General features: G+C 45.9%; 1 long non-coding RNA gene across 1 annotated transcript; it reads right to left on the bottom strand.

Annotated features, from left to right (window-relative positions):
* LOC103604258 lies at window positions 1–454 on the bottom strand. Its single transcript, XR_551697.1, has 2 exons — window positions 383–454; window positions 1–112 (listed from the first exon to the last, which is right to left on the bottom strand). It is a non-coding gene; the product is annotated as an uncharacterized LOC103604258 (long non-coding RNA).
* Between the last annotated feature and the right edge of the window lie 448 nt (window positions 455–902).

Genomic DNA, 902 nt, shown 5'->3' on the forward strand with positions numbered 1-902 from the left:
TCTGAGGATGCCTTCTCTGGCTCAATCGTCAGCTCTGTGCTTGTGTTCTTCTTCCAGGCTTTTAATAGTTTCATGAAAGCTCCTTCAGGATTTCTTAGAGATGCCTCCTCACCTGTCAAAAGAGAAGACACTGCTTTTGATAAGGAAGACTGATGGAGCGGCTTTTTGTCAGGCCACAGCTATACATCCCAGTCAAATAAATTAGGAGTCAGCAAACATATGAGTGCCATTTAGAGAGGAGGAAAATAAACCAACATTTGAATCTATGAAATAGCAACAACAAAAGAAGAAAAAGGCATCACTTGGAAAAGTGGCCGCCTACTCGGAACATTCCATTGAGATTATTCCATTGGTCCCCAATGGCCAATTGCCCAGTACTCACGCCCAAGGCTGGAAGACGATATTCCCCCAGTCAGCTGGCCTCTCTGCAGATCTTCCATGTCTCCTCACGTTCAAGTGCCCCATACTGTCCTGCCTCATGTTCAGAGCGAGTGCAAGTCTTCCTCTGTCCCCCTCTTTAGTGTGCTTTTGGTCTCACTACCATCACAGGTGACCATGATGAAAGACAGTCGTCTGAGGGGAAAAAGGGCAGAGACGCTAAAGCACAAACCCCACTCCCCCTGCTAACAGGCCCTCATCTGGACGTCTTTCTCCACCTACCCACCCAGTTCCTTCACTTGGTCCCTGCTCCCATATAGCATAGCCCCCAGAACAGAAGGCTCTATGCAGGATCAAAAACTATGTCTATCCTGGTTGTTTCTTTAAATTCGGGCAGGGATCTGGGGTATAAGTTAAGAGATTTCTAATTTGCCAGCTTGTAGGCCTTTGTGGAATATTCAATAAATGTGTGGAATAAAAGCAGTTTCTGGATAAATATTGCTAGAGGTCCTAAAATGCAGAAG

This window comes from Galeopterus variegatus, unplaced genomic scaffold (genome assembly GCF_000696425.1).
Source record: "Galeopterus variegatus unplaced genomic scaffold, G_variegatus-3.0.2 Scaffold5054, whole genome shotgun sequence".
NCBI lineage: Eukaryota > Metazoa > Chordata > Mammalia > Dermoptera > Cynocephalidae > Galeopterus > Galeopterus variegatus.